This window comes from Egretta garzetta, unplaced genomic scaffold, assembly GCF_000687185.1.
Source record: "Egretta garzetta isolate BGI_Z169 unplaced genomic scaffold, ASM68718v1 scaffold20, whole genome shotgun sequence".
Lineage (NCBI taxonomy): Eukaryota > Metazoa > Chordata > Aves > Pelecaniformes > Ardeidae > Egretta > Egretta garzetta.
The window spans coordinates 307,032-313,213 of record NW_009258388.1 but is presented as its reverse complement, the minus strand read 5'-3'; positions in this window follow the sequence as shown (position 1 = coordinate 313,213).

Sequence of the window (6,182 nt, the reverse complement as noted above, 5' to 3'; positions counted from 1 at the left end):
ATCATCTTAGCAAATATGTGGAGAGGTTTTAGAAAGTAAAAATATGATCTGAACAGCCAAATAGTCACTGCAATTGGAGATGAATTATTAAAAAGATTAACACACATAACAGTGAACTTGCAGGGACACAGGCACTGCACAAACACAGTCTGTATGCTTTGGGATGCAGAGCAGAACAAAAAGAAATGAGATCTTGGGGGATTTTCTCTAGAACTGAGTCAGCTGGAAATTTCCTGTTGCTTTCTCTTAAAAATATTTTTTCCCCAAGGAAAATACACAAAGGGGAAAAATAGAAAAAATGGTGGGAGGGTGTAATATAGCCCTGCCATATAAGAGCTGCTGAGACTTTTTTCTTCATCTGCGAATGCCCTTATGGAAAACTTTATGAGAACCATGCACGTGTAGATTGACAGATGATGTTGGTCACTTACTCTGCTTAACTAGTCGGATGCCCAGAGACACACTGGCCCATGCCAGTCATATGCTTTGGCTCACATGTTCATTCTCAATTGCTGCATTGCAGTGAGGGATGCCAACAGTACGTTACATACGCAAGTCCAATGGCTTCCAGCCTTGGGAGAGTGATGGATGTTGCCGTTCCTGCTGGCTGGTGAGCAGACTGAGCAATGCAGATGTTTCTGCAGCTTCCCAGTAGCCCCTCCTGGGGTGCTCTTGAAGGTAAATGACTGGATGGCCAAGGCCTTTTTTACAGTCAGAGCATGTTGGAGACAGTCCATAGGGCCATGTATTTATATGGGTTTGGAAACGTGCTGTAGAAGCATGTCCAGCACGCATGGCATGCTGCAGGCTGCAGTGATGGAGTGATGGAGCATGGGACAAGGAAATGGGTAAGAAAGAGGGACAGACTCCCTCCAAAAGTGCCACCTTCCCATCATTAGGAATCAATTCCATTTCCATTGTCCAAAACACTGCAGAGACTGAACTGAAGTGAGTGGTGGAACAGGAGTTACCTGGTCATACCCAGGCTCCAGTTCTGCTGGCCTAGGCTGGGAAGTGCCCACAGACTGCCACCGTCTGTCTGAGAATGACATGGACCTCTTAAACATCTCAGACACTTTGAACCCAGATGCAGTCAGGGATGACAAGGCATGAGGATACCTCCTCACTATCCCAGAAGCCATTTACAGCCATGGGAGGAGGACTGGGGTACAAAATCCTGAGATAGCAGTGACAGTCTTGCTGCTGTTCTATTAATATCGCTGAGCATGTATATGATATAAGTGGACTTTGCAGTGTTGGGTTTATGGTTGAACTCGATGACCTTAAGGGCCTTTCCCAACCTAAAAGAGGTTTTCCAGCCTCTATGAATCCATGATTTGCTTTCTCAGGTACTGAGGTGAAGCTTGCAGGACTATTGCTTACGTACACAAGTATAACCAGTAGCAATCAATGCTTGTGTTTTATACTGCCAGAAGTATTCGATAGAAAGGTTACAACTATTTTCCAATATTAATCTTCCATGTCAGCAGGTGCTGTAATTTCTATTGATTGCTACCTCATTAGTGGAAGGCCAGCCAGGAGATGAGCAGCCATAACTGGAAAATGGGGGTTTCTGTAAGCTGGTTTTTCTATCTGTAATTCTGCTCCACATTCAGGAGACGTTGATCCTTTATGGAAAACCTTTAAATATTTGTACTTCTCAATTTAACATCTAGTTGATTATGCTTGTGAAAGCTAAAAAAACAGCTTTCATTTTGACTCAAAATGCCACGAGTAAGGCAATGTGACATTTTTGGCTGTAAATGTGATTTCTGACATTTCTTACTGCACTTCCTGGTTTTTAAAGCCTTTCTCACGTAGGTAAAACTTTGTGCAATTAATGTCATGTCATTGACCTTATTTTTGAAGCTGTTTGACCCCTGATCTTCACCACTACCTAGCAATGTATGGCTATCAGTCTGGTTGCATTTTGTTTTCAAGATGGACTTTAGGGGGTTTTAGGTCACTTGTTAACATTTTGTGTGCTTTGTTTCCTCCGTTTCCACCCCATAAAATGATGACAGAAATACTTAACTTCCTCATGTCTTTAGTTTTCTTATAACTGCACAAGCAGTGTGAAATAGAGATAGACCTCAAGTACACGTTTCCATAGCTCCAAGCGGATGAGGCCATGATCTCTACTGGGGCCAGGAGGCACCGCTGTTATAGAAATGATAATGTTAATGCACTGCCTGTGGGAATGTTATCTCTCACCAAGAGGGAGAAGACTTATGAAAACTGGCTGAATTATTATTGTTCCTTTCTTTGTCTGCATGCTGCAGCACTACCTCTCCGCACTGTATAAATGCAGTCACGATGTAGGCAGAAATGTCTGGTAAATTCTGCTGACATGTTAACATCAGATCTACAGCTATGCATTTCTTCTCGGCATCCATCAATCCTCAAGGCGTGGTAGGGGACCTGCTGATCTCAAAGCACGTCCAACCAGTCCATCACCGATTAAACCCATGCTGCTGTGCTCCTATGAAGCAGGGAAATCAGTGACAGCGGGGAAGCAACAAGAGGAAATTTCAATCACACAGTGAGTTTCTTTGGACTGTGAATCAGTTTCCAGACTAATGTTGTAGATCAATTGCTTGATTTATTTTAAAAGTGGATTGGATAAAATCACGGAAAATGCATCAGAGAAGAATACTGTTCCTGGAGGATGGAGTTGGGACGGGCAGGATGAGGTTTGCTTGAACTCCGACTCTTGGTGATCATTTTCTTACCTTCCTATCTGAAAATAGGGCACTGTTGCTACACTTCTTCAGAGGAAGACTAAAAAAAAATCTCTTTTTACAATAACAAGAAAAAGCTGCCTAGTGAGCAGCTGGGAAAAAAAGAGAGTTTCTGAGAGTGGCATGAACAATAATATGCTAAGACTGTATCCATTGGCCTCATCTAGCACATTTACCTAGTTATGATTCCACTGGCTGCCATGGAGTTATCCCTGATTTACATGCAGCGTAATTAAAAACCCTCATCAATAAAGTTGATATAGCTGGAACCCTTTTTTTACCTGCTCCAAATCCATATGCCATTTTTTTATGTCATTGCTCATACTTAACAACACACATAAAACCAATGAGGAGATTCCAGACTGGCCCCATTTTAAACAAAAAGAGTTGTAACCCTACCCTGATATCTTTGTTTGGTGATATGGATCAAGCCACCTTTTAGGAGTTTGAGGATAAGCTGTACAACATGAGCAGGAAGAACAAAGATAGACTGATCCAAAGCAAACCTGGCCTCAGACCTAATGGTGTGCAAATTGAGTTACGCGGCTCCTAAACTGAAGACCAATGAGGCCACTTTAGTGCCTTGGCATGTATGGTGGCAGCCCCTCTCAAGAGAAATAAGTAGCTCCAGAGAAGCCCCAGGGCCAAGCAATCTCTCTGTTACCCACTGTATCCTATAGTGCCCCTCTGGGAGGAGAAGGGAGGTTGGATGCTCAGCTCAAGCTTAACTCAGCAAAACGCGTAGGCATATGTTCAGCTGTAAACATACATGCAAGAGGTTTGCAGTAACGCAACCAGAGTTTGCATCTAGTGCCAATAAGAACTGTGAAGTGAATGAGGCACCAAATCCAAAGCAAACCTTGCTTCCCCTAGGTGGCAGAGAAGGGGCAGGTTATAAGGGTTTTTTTTCAGCTTGGCAGGCCATAAGTTTTTACTTCTCCCTGAAAAGAAATCCTGTAAATTTGTGTTTGTCCTCTAACAGTTATGGGGCACATGCTTGCTGTTGCAAAGGTTCCCCCAAGATCTGCTGGGCAATGTATAACTGGCGTCTAGTTTTAAACTGCTCCCTCAGATCTATTAGAATCTCCCAAATATTTTCCTTTTTTTTTTAGTGGGAAAAAGTTCTGTTTAAGAGCATAACGTAACAAACAAACAGTTGCATCAGAAGCACTGAGGGGTGCTGACTTCTGGATGGGACAGGCACAGAGAGGAACAAGTCATCAGAGATGAGGAGGGCTCACCAAAGTGTCACCGAAATTGGGAATAAACCTCATTACACCAATGTAGTGTTAAAAGGCAGGCATTCTTTATTCATGGCACCAGATGCACGGGGGAACGCTCCTCCAAGCGTGCATACCCCAGATTACATCAACCAAAACTTATATTACCCAACTACATAATTACGCATCAAATTTCCTGGAATAATCATACATATTCATCCTATTTCCAAGAACTAATTATCATATTTACATGGTCATTACGCATGCCTCCTTGAACTCCAAGGGGCTTCCATGGGGTCTCTGGCAGTCGTACAGGTGTGTCCTTTAGTTGACCCCTTCCTATAGGCATGCACAGTATTACCTTGCTTATGTAACTCATTTTCCTTCTTCAAGGTGCATGGTCCCTAACAATGATGTCGGGGATGTGCTTGATCACTCTTCCTTCTTAACTACACCTAGACCTATTGTCGAGATGGACTGAGGCTGTACTGGGCACATAGCAGCGTATAGTACTGGAACACAGCAACATGCCCATAGGTGTATCTCACTCCTATCTCTATATTGTTTCTATAAAAGAAAAAAAAAATCACTTTTGGTTAAAAAAGGAATAGCAGCGTGCAGTCCCAGTGTAGGGGTCAGTGAAGGGCTGTCACTTGTACAGATGTGTCCTGTTTCTTTATTTTTCATGTCACCTGCATGTCCAGGGCTCTGTTTCCAGGCAGGCCTGGTATGGGTCTCCCACCAGCATCGTGGATGAGATCCTACAAGGCACCATTAGGCAGAGCAGCTATCTGCTTCCTACTCTTCCACAAGACCTGTATGGCAGAAGTCTCCTTTTAACTTTAGTGTGGCAAAGATTTCACCCAGGCAGCTCTGCAATGCTTCTCACGTGTGGGCGGTAAAGTCATCTCCTGCTCCTATCAGCTTCTCATGAGCTCAGAATGACAAGTACAGTTCTCGACCTTTGGTTTGCAGATGAGAAGTGAAAAGTAGGTGACAATAAGCAGAATTGCCTGTCAACCCCTTGTACAATGACGTTTCCTTAAATAGGATTTCTCTTCAGAAATAAAAGATTCCTCAGAAAGCAGAAAGCTTCTGTCCAAAGATAGTCTTCAATATCACTAAAGCTGTAAGAAAAAATGCCTTGAAGGCAGCAAAGTCCAATATTTTTCAGTTTAGGAAGCAGAAGCAATTCCTGTTGTTACAGATCTTACTGCTATCTACAGCTATGTAATAGAAGAACGTAGAGAAGACGGAGACAGACTCTTCTGAGATTTGCACAAAAGGCAGTGGGCACAAGTTGCATCATGGGAATGTCCAAATTAGATATATGGACTTTTTTTTACCACAACAGTGTTCAAACATTGGAACTGGGACACAAATAAGACTGGGCTTGACTGAATTACCTGCTCTACATGGACCCATCCTGAGTGGGAGGTCAAACCAGAGCTCCCTTCCAACCTAAATTATTCTATGATCCTGTGATTCATTCTTAGAGGCACATGCATTGAAGCTATGACAACAATTTATATTTTTTTTCTTATAGCAATGTAACACAAAGTTCAGTTTCTTGTTTTGCAATTCAGAATTTAATTTTTGCAGTAATTTTTTTGCAAGGAGCTGTGGAAGCATCTACTTAATCTGTATCAGAGCACTACTAATTGTTTTATCTGCATCACTATAGTACAGATCTATTCTGTATTACCGCATGGTCTGGGGAAATACATTTCCACCCTGAATTACTTTTATTTTAGATAAAGGAAGAGCCAAAGTAAATTCTCCATAACATGCAGCATGCAAACAGGGCTACAATCTCAGTGTACAATACCTGCCAGACAAGATCCAGTCCTTTCTGCTGGGCAGCAGAGGAGGACCTGAGCCATCCAGCCCACCTCAAGGAGCCACACAGCCACACGTTATGACATTTAAAGCCTCCAGTTGCCCAGAACTAGGCCAGCAGCTCCAGAGTGAGACTTTAGTAAGACTGGTTCCTAAGCAATGTGTAACAGGACTAGCTACAGCAATGGCCCTGGATGCCCAGCCGTTATACTGCTTTTATTTTGCTGCAACAGCTCGACTGCAGGCTGTTTGGCATCCAAATAAAAATTGGGAGCGCTGAATGGTATTCAGATTATCTACATTGGTTTCCAAGACTTAGGCGGAATTTACTGCCTAGATCCAAGAGCACTACTCAGACCTGTAGTTGTCCAGGGCCCCCTAA